The following is a 17,294-nucleotide window of genomic DNA, read 5'->3' as shown; positions in this document are numbered from 1 at the left end:
ATATATGTGCACTCAATATCAGAGATGACAAATATATTAAACAAATACTAACAGAATTGAAGGGGGAAATAGAAAAATACAATAATAATGGGCGCCTGGGTGGCTCAGTCGTTGGGCATCTGCCTTCAGCTCAGGTCATGATCCCAGGGTCCTGGGTTTGAGCCCCACATCAGGCTCCCTGCTTGGCGGGAAGCCTCCTTCTCCCTCTCCCACTCCCCCTGCTTGTATTCCCTCTCTCACTGTGTCTCTTTCTGTCAAATAAATAAATAAAATCTTAAAAAAAAAGAAAAATACAGTAATGGTAGACGTCTTCAATACCCCATTTTCAACAATGGGTAGATCATCCAGACATAAAATCAATAAGGAAACATTGGACTTCAACCATACTTTAGATCATGTAAACTTAATAAACATAAAGATCATTCCTTCCAACAGCAGTAAAATATACATACTTCTTAAGTACTCATGGAACATTCTCTGGCACAGATAATATGCTAGCTCGCAAAACAAGTCTTAGCAAATTTAAAAAGATTTAAATCATGCCAACTGTCTTTTCTAACCACAATGGTATGAAACTAAAATTCAATAACAGAAATAAAACTTGAAAATCTACAAATATGTGGAAATTGAATAACACATTTCTGAACAACCAATGGTTCAAAGAAGAAACCAAAGGGAAACTTAAAAAAACGTTTGAAACAAACAAAAATGGAAGTACATCTCAAAACTTATGGGATGCGCCATAAACAGTTCTGAGAGGGAAGTTCATAGTGATAAATGCATATGCTAAGAAAAAATAAATATCTCAAATAAACAACCTAACTTTACACCTCAAGGAATTAGGAGAACAAACTAAACCCAAAGTTAGCATAAGAAAGAAAATAATGTGTAAAACAGAAATAAATGAAATAGAGAATAAGAAAACAGTATAAGTTGGCTAATTGAATTTAAATTAAAAAAAAGAAAAAGAAAAGAATAGAAAATACCAAAGACACTGGGTTGGCTTATTAAAAAATAAACAAAACTGACAAACCTCTAGATACACTTACCAAGAAAAAAAGAGGACTCAAATAATAAAATATAATGGAAGAGATGTTACAACAGAAATAGAGTATCATGAGAGACTGTTATGAAAAAATTTATGCCACCAAATTAGACAACATAAATTCCTAGAAACATACAATCTACTAGAACTGAAACATGAAGAAATAGAAAATCTGAACAGACTAATAAAGAGTAAGGAGATTGAATCAGTAATCAAAATCCTCCCAAGAAAAAAAAGCCCAGGACTTCACAGGTGAATTCTACCACACTTAAAGAACAGTTGATGTCAATCCTTCTTAAAATCTTCTAAAAATTCGAAGAGGAGGGAAAACTCCAATATTCATTTTACAAGACCAGCATTACCTTGATACCAAAGTCAGATAAGGGCACTACAAGAAAAGAAAACTATATGCCAACATCCTTAATGAATATTGATGCAAAAATTTTCAACAAAATATAGAAACAAATTCAAGGGCACATTGAAGCACAAAAATATGAAAATAAAATAAAATTAAAGGATCATACAACATGATCAACTGGAATTTATCTCTGGGATGGAAGAATGGTTCAATGCATGTAAATCAATAAATGTGATACCACATTAATAGAATGAAAGATAAAATGAAAGATAAAAAACATATGATCATCTCAATAGATGAGGAAAAAGCTATTTTACAAAAGTGAACATCCTTTCATGACAAAAATTCTAATAAAATAGTTATAGAAATAATATACATTAATATAATAAAGGCCATATAGGACAAGCCCACAGCTAACATCATACTTACTAGTAAAAAAGCTGAAAGCTTTACCCCTAAGATCAGGAAAAGGATAATGATGCCCACTCTCACCACTTCCATTCAACATAATACTGGATGTCCTGCACAGAACAATTAGGGAAAAAATATTAAGAGGGTCCAAATGAGAAAAGGATTAGTCAAATTTATCTCCAGTTCACATAATCTTAAATATGCAAAACCTTAAAAATTAAAAAAAAATGTTAGGACTAACAAATAAATTCAGTAAAGCTGCAGGACACAAACTTAATATACAAAAATCATTTCTATTTCTATATGCTATCAATGAGCTAACCAAAAATAAGATTAAGAAAACAATTTTATTTATAATAGCATTAAAGTCTCTGCTGGTCTTGGAAGCTCCTTGCCTTTCCATCCATTCTGAATGACAGCCTTCTTGGATAAAGTATCTTTGGCTGCATGTTCTTCTCATTTAGTTCCCTGAATATGTCTTGCCAGCCCTTTCTGGCTTGCCAGGTCTCTGTGGACAGGTCTGACATTATTCTGATGTTCCTCCCTCTGTACATAAGAAATCTCTTCCCCCTCACCGCTCTCAGGATTGTTTCCTTGGATCTAAGATTTACTAATTGTACTATTATATGTTGTGGTGTAGGTCTGTTCTCATTGATCTTGGGAGGAGTCCTCTTTGCCTCTTGGACACGAATGCTTGTTTCCTTCCCCAGATTAGGGAAGTTCTCAGCTACAATTTACTCAAGTATATCTTCTAGACCTCTCTCTCTCTCCACCCCCTCAGGGATCCCAATCATTCTGATATTGGAACATTTCATTGAGTCATTAATTTCTCTCAGTTTGATCCCTTGGGCTTTAATCTGTTTTTCCCATGCCCCCTCGGTTTCCTTCTTTTTTATCATCTTATCTTCTAGCTCACTAATTCGTTCTGCTTCATTTACCCTGGCAGTCAGAGGATCCAGTTTAGATTGCATTTCATTCATAACATTTTTAAGTTCAGCCTGATTAGATCTCATTTCTGCCCTTAGAGATTCTATATTGTCATTAATATTTTTCTCATGCATACATAACAACTTCATAATTGTTACTCTGAAGTCTATTTCTGACATCTTGGTTATATCCATATCCATTAGGTCTGTGGCAGAGGCCACAGTCTCTGATTCTTTTCTTTGTTGGGGGTTCCTCCTCTTAGTCATTCTGTTGAGGGGTGGTTGAGGGAATGTACACAGTCCAAAGTATTAACCACAACCTAAGCAAGATACACCTGCTTTATAGAGAACTTAGGGTTGTCATCCTCTTGTTCTTCCAGCCTGTCTTCTGGGGGAGGGGCCTGCTGGGCTGTTACTCAGGCAACCCTGCTTGGGAGAGTTGCCCTGCCCCCTGTGGGGGAGGGGATAGGCTCAGTGAAAACCATTTTTGGGGGGGATTTTGTTCTCTGGCAGCTTTCCCTGGTGGCTTTCTGTGAGTCAGAGCAGAAGTGACTGCATCCAAACCTCTGTCTCAAAACAGAGAGATCACAGTCTGCTCTTCACTGAGCTCTCCAGGCCACACTGTATGATAGCATTAAAAAGAATAAGATACTTAGGAATAAATTTAACAATAGAGGTTAATAATCTGTACACTGAAAACTATAAGACTACAAGACATTTATGAAAGAAATGAAAGAAGACACAAATAAATGGAAGGTATCCCATGTTTATGGATTGAAAGTATTAATTTTGTTAAATTCTCCATGCTACCCAAAGCAATCTACAAATTCAATATAATTCCCATGGCATTTTTCACAGAAACAGGAAAAAGCAATCTTAAAATTCATATGCTACCAAAAAAGACCCTGAATAGCTGAAGCAATCTTGAGAAAGAACAAAGGTGGAGACATCACACTTCCTCATTTCAAACTGTTATTACAAAGCTATGAAAACTGTATGGTAATGGCATAAAAACAGACACATAAACCAATGGAACAGAATTAAGAGCCCAGGAATAATTCCTCACATAGGCAGTCAATTAATGTTTGTCAAGGTTGCCAAAAATGCACAATGGGGAAAGGATAGTCTCTTCAATATCTTTGGCAAAACTGGATAACCACATGCAAAAGAATGAAACTGGATCCTTAACAAAAATTAACTCAAAATGGATTAAAGATTTAAGTGTAATACCCAAAACCATAAAACTCCTAAAAGAGACATAAAGAAAAAGCTACTTGACATGGGTCTTGACAATGAATCTTTGGATATGACACCATAAGCAAGGCAACAAAAGAAAAAATCAACCATGGAACTACATAAAATTAAAAAGCTTTTCTACAGTAAAGGCAACAATCAAAATGAAAAGGCCATCTTTTGAATGGAAAAAAATATTTGCAAACTGTATATTTGATAAGAGGATAATATCCAAAATATATTGGGAACACCTACGACTCAATAGCAAAGTAACAAATGACACAGTTTAAAAATGGGCAAAGTGTCTGAATAGACATTTCTACAAAGAAGACCTACAAATGGCCACCAGGTATATGAAAAGGTGTTCAACATTAGTAACCATCATGGAATCAAAATCACAATGAGAAATTACCTTACACTTGATAGAATGTCGATTATCAAAAACACAAGAGATAAGTTTTGGCAAGTGTGTAGAGAAAATGGAACCCTTATACAGTTTGTGAGGATGTACGTTAGTACAGCTATTATGGAAAACAGTATGGATTCTCCTCAAAAAATTAAAAATAGAAATACCATATGATCTAGCAATCCCACTTCTGGGTATATATCTAAAGGAAATTAAATCAGGATCTCAAACAGATATGTACATTCCCATGTCCACTGTAGCATGAATAATGTTATTAACAATATTAATAATAATGCTATTATGAATAACAATAGCCAAGATATGGAAACAACCTAAATATCTGTTGTTGATAGACAAAGAAAATATTATATATATATAAATATAATATATATTATAATAGATATCTATATATCTATGCATTATATATTATTATTACATATCTATTACACTATGTATTTATTATATATTACATGTTATATATATATCTATTACAATATATATCTATATGTATCTACATCTACATGTATTATATCTATAATATATATAATTGAATATAATTTAGTCATAAAAAGAAGAAAATCTTGCCATTTGTGACAACATGGATGAACCTGGAGAACACTATGCTGAGTGAAATAATCCAGACACAGAAAGACAATACTGTATTGTGGAATACTCATAGGTGGAATCAAAATCAAATACCTAAAACCAGAGAGTCAAATGGTGGTTGTCAGGTGCTGGGTGGTGGGGGAAATGGGGAGATGTTGGTCAAAGGATACAAAATTTCAGTTATAAGATGAATAAATTCCAGGAGTGTAATGTACATCATGTGCCTATAGTTAATAACATTGTATTATATACTTGAAATTTGTTGAGAAAAATCTTAAGTCTTTTTACCACACACAAAAAAAAGATAACTATATGAGATGATGAATGTATTAATTAACTTGATGGTGATAATCATCTTACAGTGCATGTGTATATTAAACCACAATTTTGTTTACCTTAAAAAAGGTACAATGTACAGCCTATATACATATAATTTTGATTTGTCAATCATATTTCATTAAGGCTGAAAGAAAATAAAAATATTTAAATTGGACTCATTTCTTAAATAATGTGTATAAATTTTCAGATAGCTTAATGAATCAAAATTGAAGAACACAACTCTAAAATATTTAGGAATATAAAAATATAGTATTTATTTAAGAAGATGAATGAGAAAGAATTATGAAAAGACAAAATCGTGGATGCCACTGTCCCTAGAGATATGCGGATTCCAAACTCATTCTCTGAAGCCATCACATCCTCAGTTATAAAACTTCAGTTTTTATAGAGTGTATAGCAGAAGTGACTGCATCCAAACCTCTGTCTCAAAACAGAGAGATCACAGTCTGCTCTTCACTGAGCTCTCCAGGCCACACTGTATGATAGCATTAAAAAGAATAAGATACTTAGGAATAAATTTAACAAAAAAAATACTTTTTATACCAAACTCACTTAGGATCAGATTTAATGTTCTTAAATAAAATATTAGATCACCAAATATAGCCACCTATTAATAATATTTGTCCACATGAATTGAATAAAGGAGAAAAATATGGTTGCTTTAGTAGATGCCAGAGTTGCATTTTGTAAATTTTACCATTTCCTAATTTTTTTAAAAATAGAAAAATATTTCTAAATTTCTGAAATTTTATGATAGTAACTTTCATAAATTTCTGGTAAATATTATACTTAATTGAGAAATATGGGAATTTTTCTTAATAAAGCAAAAGGAAATATATGAGCACCATATATCACACTAATATTCCAATACTATTTACTATTTCACTAAGTAATGAAAAATAAATAAATATTCTATACTAGAAAGAAAGAGACAAAACTATGGCTTTTTGCAATTGTGATCATCTACTTAAAAAATCTAATAGAATGATTACAAAATATTTTAGAATTGTCCGGAAAAGTGTGAAATATGAGATTATCATAAAAATAGATTACCTATGCACTTGCAATGGTCAATTTGAAAATATTATAGACATATCTCCTATTCATAACAGTACAATACCATAAAAAATGTGAAACTAAATCTAAGATTAAATTTGAATGACCTAAATGAAAAACAATCTATGAAGTTTTCCTGAGTAAATAGAAAGTCATGGAATATTCCTGCACTGGAAGATTTACTATTATAAAGTTAAAAACTCTACAAATAAATGTATGAATTAAATATAATCCTAATGAAGTTTAGAATACTTTTTGTGGAAAATAACAGACTGATCCATAATTCATCTGAAAAAAGAAAATGGCAGGAATGTTGATGATAATGAAGAGAAAAATAAAGCAGGTTTGTAATACATGTCATGATATATTATAAATATATAGTTTAAAAAGCAGTTGAGTTTCAAACTTCAAGTTAGAAATGTAGCTATTCTTAACTCCTCTTCCTTCTTTTGAAAAATATCCCCCAAAATAGTAATAGATAACACTCTATCATCAATTTAAAACAATGTCACAAACTGACACAAAATACAAAACATCTGTGCAATAAGGACAAAAATGAGAGATAATATTTATATCCAGATATAATTTCATATTTACAATATGATACAGCTTTCTCCAAAAGTAAAATTCAGAGTTATAGTAGACATATGCAATAATAATCTGGATAAGTAGTAATCTAAATAAATAAACCTGAGAACATGAACAATACCAAAGGAGAAATGGGGACTGTTTCTGCAGATCAGATCTTTATAGAAGAAAAGCAAAGGATGTGGAGGTGAAGGAGAAATCATATCAATGGAACATCATGTGTGTGTGTGTGTGTGTGTGTGTGTGTGTTTATTAGTTTCCTAGCTGACAAAGAGTGGTGAGCAATGGCAACTTGAAGAAAAAAGGATAATTAGCATTTTCCAGGTCACAATATAGAAAAATACTGACTTAACAGGGTTCAACATGATTTCCCACATAATTTTTGAAGGTCAGAATTTCATGAGAGGATTTTCCCCAGGGGAGAAGACATAAATTTGGTAAATAAGTCAATAAACACAAATTTAGGCTAAGGATTGTCCAGAATCACAACTCTCTCATGATAGGAGGAAGGAGACAATGAAGGAAGTGTTACTATGCTAATTTCCTCATCTTTATAATAGTCAATAGATAATATATAGAGTTGAAACATGTAGTTAAAATTAGCCCAGAGCCTGAAAACGAAATTAAGAAAACAAAGTCAGTATACAGTAGCATCAAAAAGAAGAGAAAGCATATTTAGGAATAAATTTGATTAAGGAGGCACAAGACTAGTACACAGAAAACTGTAAAACATTGTTGAAAAATAAAACAGAACAAAGAGTACCTTAAAAATGAAAATATAAGGAGGGCATGTGTGGTGATGAGCACTGGGTGTTATATGCAACTAATGAATCATTGAACACTACATCAATCAAAAACTAATGCTGTATTATATATATGTTGGCTAATTGAACATAAAAAAAAGGAATAAGAAAAAAATATATTTTGTCTGAATGAATTGGAGAACTTGCTATTGCTTAGACAACAGTATTACTGAAAATGATATACAAATTCAACATTAATAATTTAAGATTCATTAAAATCTTAATGGTGGTTTTACAGAAATTGAGAAACATAATCTAAAATTCATAAGGAATTTAAAGAGACCTTGGATAACCAAGGCAATCTTGAAAAAGTAGAACAAAGTTGGAAGACTCACACTTCCCAATTTCAAAATTTACTACCAAGTTGTAGCAATCAAAACAGTGTGGTAGTGGCATAAGGATAGGCTTACAGATCCATGGAATAAAATATATATTCCAGAAATAAGTCCATATGTGTACATTCAATCAATTTTCTACTAGGCTGCCAAGAGTATACAATTGGAAGTGTCTTCTTAACAAATGACCTTGGGAAACCTAGATCTCCACATGCAGAAGAATGAAGTTAGATTACTTATAACATATACAAATATTAACTCAAAATGGATTAAAAACAAACTTAAAAACTGACACTATAAACCTCTTAGAAGAAAACATAAGGGCAAATATTCACGACCTTCAATTTGGCAATGGTTTCTTAGAAATGACACCAAAAGTACATGTAGCAAAAGAAAACATTGTTAAATTGTACTTCATTAAAATTAAATTCTCTTATGCATCAAAGGCCATTGTTCAGAGAGTGAAAAGTCAATCCAAAAAAAATAGTAAGAAAAGAAAACCCACATATATGATTTTGGTTATATAGCCAGAATATATAAACAACTCTGACAACTCAACAACAAAAATAACAAACAACCCAATTAAAAATTGGGCCAAAGCCTTGAATAGATATTTCTCCAAAGAGAATATGCAAATGGAAAATAAACATATTAAAAGATAATGAATATCACTAATCATTAGGGAAATGCAAATCAAAACACGAGATACCTGTTCATATACTTTAGAATGGCTATTATTCAAAAACAGGAAATAACAAGTGTAGGCAAATATGTGAAGAAAAAGAACCCTCATGCTTTGTGGTTGGGAATGTAAAATGAATGGTGCAGCTGCTAACCAAGCATTTTGGTAGTTCCTCAAACATTTAAACATAAAATTAACATATGACCCAGAAATTCCACTCTTAAATATATACCCAAAAGAGTTGAAAGTGGAGACACTGATATTTATACACCAGTGGTTACAACAATGTGCCACCAAGAGTGAACTGAAACCCAAAATGGCAAAATACTTTTACTAAATATCTTGCTTGAAGAACAATATCACCTCCCACTGGTGTTCCTATGATCTGACATTTAGACTTGTCCCCACCATGTGAGGTTTTTAAAAATCATCTTTTCTAAATGATAAATCTCCCAAACTCCTTAAGACTTTCACAGATAATCCCCATCTGTTTAAAATTGTTCAGAGAAGTCTCAATGGATGCACCAATCCACACAGATAAACACATCAGAAGAAGCTGTGATATTGATGGGGGGTCCCTTTGGAAGCCAGCTATTCCGGTTCTTTCATAAGACTTTCCTCAAGCCCAGAGAAGCAAGTAATGCCCCTAAACAGCACAATTTTCACAAAAAGATTCTTCTGAATTTTAGTGCTACCTTTCATAATGCTGCTGGAGACTGTTTTTGAGAGTCCCAGATTGTGGATACCCAGCTGGTCAGGTGCAAAAAGAATCTCAGGCATCTGGTACAGCTGGTTCTCAATATAGATGACATTCTCAATTGGCTGTTTATATTCTCTCAGTTGGCATGATATCATCTGGCCTCTTACATAGTTCTTTCTCTGGCTCCAAGGCCACATAACACAGCTTCTCTTTGATATCACCCAGTAAGACTTGTCAAATATATGAGGGAAGGTGCTCACACTAGTGAGGAGGAACCAGGTGATATGCTCTGTGATGTCCTTCCTTGCCATTTAGAGCTTGGTGAGAGCATCAGGTAGGGAATGATCTTCAAAGATAGGGACAGTGCAAGGAACCCCATCCCCACTGTCCACCATTAGTCCCATGACAGAGGTAGAGCTGTATAGCTGTGTAGAGCTATACAGCTACCACTGCATGGTTAGACAGGTAGAAGGCAGGCACATCAAAGGTCTCAAACATCACTTCTGCTATTTTTTCTCAAATCTCTCTTGGGTCCAAGAAGGATTTAGTCATGAGCACAGCCCATTGATAGGGTTTTACTTCCAGCTCCCACTCAAAAAGATACTTTCAGAGTTTCTCCTTGTCATCATATCCTATTACCAGTCCACACTCATGGGGGTAGTGTAAATGCAAGACTTCATACTTGTACAGGGTTTCTTCCCTATAAAGTACTTTTTCTAATAGGCTCCTGACAAAAGCATATTTAATTTTGGATGCCCCATGACAAAACTGATGACATGATGGGGTCCAATCTCTCCAGATATGGCTGCTTTGCAGAGTCTTGGTCCATTGTCAAAAATTATAGCTGGAATATCTAATACATATGTGTTAAATATTTCTACAGTATGCTCTTCCAAACTTCAACAAAATAAAGGAAACTGGGTCACTTTGTAAGACAACAAGCACCTCTGGATGTTTTACAACCACAGGATTCCAAAGTTCTCATGTTGACACTCAGGCAGAGATACCAGGTTGTCCCCAATTCCCCTAAACACACTGTCCTCAACCCGTGAATCTTGCCTCCTTTCAGAGAGCCCAAGGCCCACTGAGGCAATTTCAGGGATGATTTCCCCCTATGTAACAATCTAGCCATAGCAAAAATAGTCCTCAGAGAATATCAGAGAGATTTTAAAGAGTATGGTTTCTGAGCCATATGCATGTCCTGCTTGGTGAAACATAAGCAGAGTAAGGCAAATTATACCTATGAACAGCTTTGATAAACCTGTGAACTTGAAGCAGAGACCAAGCTTTAGTACCAAGTGAAGCTACAAAGCTATGTCCTTGTCCCAGAGAACTGGTTTCTTCTGCTCTGTTCATCTGATGTTTATGGGATGATGAAAATACCCTTCCTTTTGTAAGGGGAGAAGCTAAGCACCAGATACAAGTCTGGGTCTGAGTGGGGATTCCTGTAACTCAGTTCCAGCACCACTCAGAACATTTGTCTTTCCCCCTTCTTACAATTATTTTTAAACAACTTTATTGAGACAAATTTCACATACCATAAAATTTACCCATTTAAAGTATATAACATGATGCTTCTTTGTATATCCACTGATAGGTACAAACATAATAGATATCAATTTAGAATATTTTCATCAGCTCAAACAGAATCCCATACCCTTCAAACAGCACATCTTCAGACCATTCCCCACAAGCCCTAAGCAACCACTAATATATTTTTTGTCTTTATGGATTTATTACCTCTTTTACATATTATGAATGGAAGCATAAAATATGTTAACTTTTGTGACCAATTTCATTTTCTTTATATATTGTTTTCAAGGTTAATACATTTCTTAGAGAGAGCACATTTTGTTTATTCATTCATCAGTTAACAGACATTTGGATTTTTCCCATCTTTGACTATTAAGAAATATGCTGCTAAAAAAATCTTGAATATGTTTTTGGAAAGACTTATGTTTTCATTTCCCTTGGTTATATATCTAGAAATGGAAAAGCTTGGAAATATGATAATACTATGTTTAATCATTTAAGGAACTTTCAGTCTGTTTTCCAAAGTGTCTGAGGCATTTTACATTCAAACCAGCAGTGTAGGAGAGCTTATACTTTTCCACATGATCACAAACACTAATTAGTATCTGACTTTTTTATTATAGGCATTATATTAAGTATGATATGACATCTCATGGTGGTTTTGATTTATATTTCCTTGATAGCTAAAGATGTCAAGCATCTTTTCATATGTTTATTGGCCATTAGTTTATTGTTTTGGAGAAATATCTATTCAGTTGCTCAGTCCATTTTAAAGTAAGTTTGTAAATTCAAAATGGATGAAAGACCTAAATGTTTCTAAACTCAAAATGGATGAAAGGAATACAGCAAAATCCTAGAGAACATAGGCAGTAACCTCTTTGACATTGGCCTCAGCAACTACTTTCAAGACAGGTCTCTAAAGGCAAGGGAAACAAAAGCAAAAATGAACTTTTGGGACTTCATCAAGATAAAAATCTTTTGCACAACAAAGGAAACAGTCAACAAAACTGAGAAGCAACCCACAGAATGGGAGAAGACATCTGCAAATGACATTACAGATAAAGGGCTAGTATCCAAGATCTATGAAGAACTTCTCAAACTCAACCCCCAAAAAACAAATAATCAAGTCAAGAAATGTGTAGAAGACATGAACAGACACTTCTCCAAAGAAGATATGCAAATGGCTAACCGACACATGAAAAAATGTTCAACATCACTAGCCATCAGGGAAATACAAATCAAAACCACAATGAGATACCTCCTATACCAGTTAGAATGGCAAAAATTAACAAGACAGGAAACAACAAGTGTTGGTGAGGATGTGGAGAAAGGGGAACCCTCTTACATTGTTGGTGGGAATGCAAGCTGGTACAGCCACTCTGTAAAACAGTATGGAGGTTCCTCAAGACATTAATAATAGAGCTACCCTATGACCCAGCAATTGCACTACTAAGAATTTACCCCAAAGATACAGATGTAGTGAAAAGAAGGGGCACATGAACCCTAGTGTTCAAAGCAGCAATATCACAATAGCCCCCAGTGGAAGGACCTGAGATGCCCTTCAACAGATGAATGGATAAAGAAGATGTGGTTCATATATAAAATGAAATATTACTCAGCCATCAGAAAGGATGAATATCTACCATTTGCATTGGCATGGATGGAACTGGAGGGGATTATGCCAAGTGAAATAAGTCAAGCAGAGAAAGACAATTATCATATGGTTTCACTCATATATGGAACATAAGGAATAGTGTGGAGGACCATGGGGGAAGGGAGGGAAAACTGAATGAGAAAAAATCAGAGAGGGAGACAAACCATGAGAGACTCTGGACTCCAGGAAACAAAATGAGGGTTACAGAAGGGAGGGGGTGGGGGATGGGGTGACCGGATGATGGGTATTAAGGAGGGCGATGAGCACTGGGTGTTATACGCACTAATGAATCCTTGAACACTACATCAAAAACTAATGATATATTATATGTTAGCTAATTGAACTTAATAAAAATAAATAAATAAAAAATAAAGTAAGTTTGTCTTTTTATTATTGAGTCATGATGGTTTTTTAAATATGCTAGATAAAACTACCTTATTAGGGGCACCTGGGTGGCTCAGTCGGTTAAGTATCTGCCTTCAGCTCAGGTCATGATCCTGGAGTCCTGGGATCGAGCCCCACATCAGGCTCCTTGCTCAGTAGGGAGCCTGCTTCTCCCTCTCTCTCTGCTCCCCTGCTCCTGCTCTCTCTCTATCACAAATAAATAAATAAAATCTTTAAAAAAACCTACCTTATCAGATATATGATATTCAAATATTTTCCTCATTCTGTGAGTTGTCTTTTCACTTTCTTGATAGTGTCTTTCAAATCACAAGCATTTGTATTTTTTTAAGATTTTTATTTATTTATTTGAGAGAGAGAAAGCAGGAGTGGGGGGAGGGGCAGAAGGAGAGGGAGAAGCAGACTCCCCACTGAGCATGGAGCCTGATGTGGAGCTTGATCCCAGGACCCCAAGGTCATGACCTGAGCTGAAGGCAGACACTTAACTGACTGAGCCACTCAGGTGCCCCACAGGCATTTGCATTGGTGATGAACTACAATTTACCTATTTTATCTCTTGCTGTTAGTGTTATCTGTGTCATATCTAAGACTCTATTGTCAAATCTGAATTCATGAAGATTTACCCCTATGTTTTCTTCTATGAGATTTACAATTTTAAATCAAACTTTTATGTCTTAATCCATACTTATTTAACTTGGCATATGGTGTGAGGTAAAAGCGCAACTTCATTCTTTTGCATGTGGCTATCCTGAATACAGTAAATTAGAAATAGAATAATATACCATGACCAAGTGGAATTTATTCCAGCAATGCATGGTTGGTTCAAATGAAGAAATCAATCAATATAATATATCATATTAATAAAAGATAAAAACCATATAGTCTCAGTAGAGAAAAAACATTTGCCCAAATCCAACATCCTTCATAATAGAAACACTCAAAAATGAGTAATAGAATTTAACTTCCTCAAATTCATAAAAGACATCTATGAAAAAATCTATAGCTAGCATTATACATAATAGTGATAGACTGAATGCTTTCCCCTTATATCAGGAACAAAATGAGATGTTCATTCTCACTACTCTTATTCAATATTATACTGAACATTCTTGCTAGGGCTATTAGTCAATAAAATAAAATAAAAGGCCTCCAAATTGGAAAGGAGGATATAAAATTATATGCATTTACAGATAACATAATTCTATATATAGAAAATCCTAAGGAATCCACAAACAAACAAAATGTCAGCAAGGTTGTGGAATTTAAAAAAAATCAATATAATCAATATTCAATTAAAAAATCAATATAATAGTTTTTATTTTATACAAGGCCAATGAACAGTCTGAAAATGCATTTACAAGCAGGAATAGAAGGATTTCAACTGGAAGAGAAAAGAACATAAACAGAAAACATGGCAGATAGGTGTTGTGACTATTTATAATATAGTAGTAAGGGCTATGTTGTACTGCCCAGTTCCCACCATTCAGAACCAATGTATTTTTATCTCCCAGCTGCCAGGAGTGTTGCCTGCTGATGACTCACAGCCAGGGATCTTCCTAGATATTCTTCTCAGCTAATGGGAGCTAAATTGCCTAAGGTTGTGTTGCGTCGCTAGGAGCAGCCTGCATCCAGTGACTGGTCAATGAGGGAGGTATTGTCCTAGCCCCCTTGATCCAAATTGCATGAACTGTGAAGACCCATACCAGGTCAATTGCTCCGCATGGGATTAGCTGAAGCTTGTTGTGCAAATAAACCACACAGTTCAATTTATGACTGCTCAGTTTTGCTACCCTCACTCCCTTCTATGTATTGTTGTCAATAGCACTCACCAACATACTCTCTGAATGCAAATATCAGTCTTAATGCCCATATCCTAGAAAACATAACATAAAAGGGTTTGCCTCTGAAGTAATTTGAGGAAGCAGAATCTAAAATGGAATTTTGAATCTTAATAATTCACTGGCCAGGAGGCAATGACCCCACAGATGGTATCTATCATGCTCTAGAGGTGCAGTTGTAAAAGAAAAATAATCTCACCAGTGATGGGCTGGAATCAGATATACTAATGAGAAGGAATACACTGGTGGGTGCTGTATCTCAGGATTCTGAGAAGTTTGGGGAAAGCAGTAATTATAAGGACAATGGAATTTGATGGCTCCTGTTGAGTAACATCATTACATTGGAGAAAGACAATGAAAGGTAATTAATCAACAATATAATGCAAAGTGCAAAAGTGAGGACCTCTTTGACAGTTTCTAAAGAGACTCTCATCTCTCACATCCAGAGGACAAAAATAAGAATCAGGTTCAGAATTTAATTATAAGGGTAGTGGGGTTCCAGATATGTTTTAACTCTCAGCCTTTGCATGGCTGCTATGTTAAGGTCAGGGCCCTATTTGGGAAGGAGTGAGGCCCTGAGATATAAGACGGAGACATCCAAAGAAACAGACTTAAAAATCTTGAATCACCATATTGCACCGAAACATATGATTCGGCAAAGGTGGTCCACTGCTCCCTGTTACAGTCTGACACCTTTCTTCTTTTGAGATGATGTGGAGGTCTCTGCATTAGAAAACTTCAAAGGTCCCTTCAGGCTTTTTTGTTAATGAATTTATTATTTATTTATTTATTTATTTATTTATATTTAAATTTTATTAATTAATATGTAATGCATTATTAGTTTCAGAGGTAGAGGTCAGTGATTCATCAGTCTCATATAATACCCAGTACTCATTACATCACATGCCCTCCTTCAGGCTTTATCTATAGTGCTTCTGGCCACTAAGACAAATAACTGTAGTCAAATCACAACATAATTTGAACAAGGAAGGGTGGGCCTGTTAATATCAGTTTTAATAACAAAGCAGTAACTCTGGAAGGTGGTGCTAATGCACTTCTAAGATGGTTCTTGGGAAAAAAAAAAAAAAAAAGATGGCCCTTGAAGCTTAGGCAATGTGATGGCCCATCCTAGATAAGAAATAAATGAATTCCCACGTAAGACAGTAGAAGGGATCAAAAGTTTTAGAAAAGTAGGACTGCCAGAGTATGTATACCACATAGAGATGATAAAAACCTACCAACCAACTATGTTCTCTGGGAGGGTTTTAGTTTTCAAAATAATAAATCTGCTGGTGAGAAGGACACCAGCATTGTTGACAATCTTTTGGATATCCTCCAAAGGTCATGGCTGCTGGTAAGAGATGCTGTTATAGAATGGGGCTCCTTGATAGCAATGCCAATGATAGGTGCCTGAAATAATAAAGGCTAAGTGAAAACATTTATATGTAAGAAGTAAAGTAGGCATAATAAGCAGAATAAATAGCAAGTTAATAGTGGCATCCAGGGAAGCCTGTCCCAAAAAGAACTATAAAGATGGTTAATAGTTTTGGAGATTGCCCTTTTGGAAATGGAAATATCATAAAAGTAAAAAGTGAATAATAGAGGTGGAACATGGGAAGATAGTGCAATAGGAGAATCCTAAGCTCACCTCCCCCCATGGATATGCCTAGATAAAAAAGCCATATCAATATAACTAACCCAGGGGCGCCTGGGTGGCTCAGTTGGTTAAGCGACTGCCTTCGGCTCAGGTCATGATCCTGGAGTCCCTGGATCGAGTCCCGCATCGGGCTCCCTGCTCGGCAGGGAGCCTGCTTCTCCCTCTGACCCTCCCCCCTCTCATGTGCTCTCTCTCTCTCTCTCATTCTCTCTGTCTCAAATAAATAAAATCTTTAAAAAAAAAAAAAAAATATAACTAACCCAGAAACAAACTGAAGACTGGCAGAAAAAGACTCTCCACAGTTAATCATAGAGAGGGGGGCATATTAAACATCACAGGAAAGGTAGTGTCTTGAATTGGAACCAAGCTAACTTGCAAATAACCACATATGGGAGTGGTTAAAAGGGGGTGGGGAATGGAACAGACTCCACACTAGGCACCCCACACAAGAAGGACCCGCACTGGGAAGATGAATACCCATTGTATTTGGCTGTGAATACCAGAGGGGCTTAACTCTGCAAGTTTTTACAATTAGTAGGGCTTAACACTAGTAAATTTAAAAATCTCTGGGTCACCTTTGGTAGAGCTAGAGGGTGAGAGAAAATTGAGTCCTCACCCTTAAAGAGACAGCATAACAAACAACCCTGCCAAGAAACAGCATAGAAGCAGCAGTTGGAAAAATTCCTGGGTTATACATGAAGATTAATTTACTAATCTCAGAA

At 35.0% G+C, this 17,294-nt stretch overlaps 1 pseudogene; it reads right to left on the bottom strand.

Moving 5' to 3' along the window:
- Nucleotides 1-9,224: 9,224 nt before the first annotated feature.
- LOC116647126 overlaps nucleotides 9,225-17,294 on the bottom strand; it is a 70,736-nt pseudogene continuing 62,666 nt past the window's right edge.

The sequence above is a fragment of the Phoca vitulina genome, unplaced genomic scaffold, assembly GCF_004348235.1.
Source record: "Phoca vitulina isolate PV1807 unplaced genomic scaffold, GSC_HSeal_1.0 scaffold39, whole genome shotgun sequence".
In the NCBI taxonomy this organism is placed as follows: Eukaryota; Metazoa; Chordata; class Mammalia; order Carnivora; family Phocidae; genus Phoca; species Phoca vitulina.
Note: the sequence above shows the minus strand (reverse complement) of the source record. Positions and strands in the feature narration are given on the sequence as shown.